We start from the raw sequence: 279 nt of genomic DNA, 5'->3' as shown, positions 1-279 counted from the left end.
GGCGGACGTGGGGGTCGATGGGGCCTCCGGGAGGACCCGGCACCCGAGGTCCCTCCTGAAAGGGGCTCGGACCCCCTGGGAGTTTTAACAGAGGGTCAAATCGGCGTGTGCCTCCTGTCCTCACCCACCTCCCGGCCACCAGGAGCCGGCAGTGCTGGGCTGCTGGCATCGGGCGGGCATCTCCCCAGCTGGGCTTCTTTGCAGGGACCTGGGGGGTGAATGGTGAAAATTGGGGTGCTCCTCTCCTTTTCCATCCTCCGAGGCAGAAAAGCGCAGGTG

The sequence above is a fragment of the Myotis lucifugus genome, unplaced genomic scaffold (genome assembly GCF_000147115.1).
Source record: "Myotis lucifugus unplaced genomic scaffold, Myoluc2.0 scaffold_1153, whole genome shotgun sequence".
In the NCBI taxonomy this organism is placed as follows: Eukaryota; Metazoa; Chordata; class Mammalia; order Chiroptera; family Vespertilionidae; genus Myotis; species Myotis lucifugus.
This window is presented reverse-complemented; position numbering follows the sequence as displayed.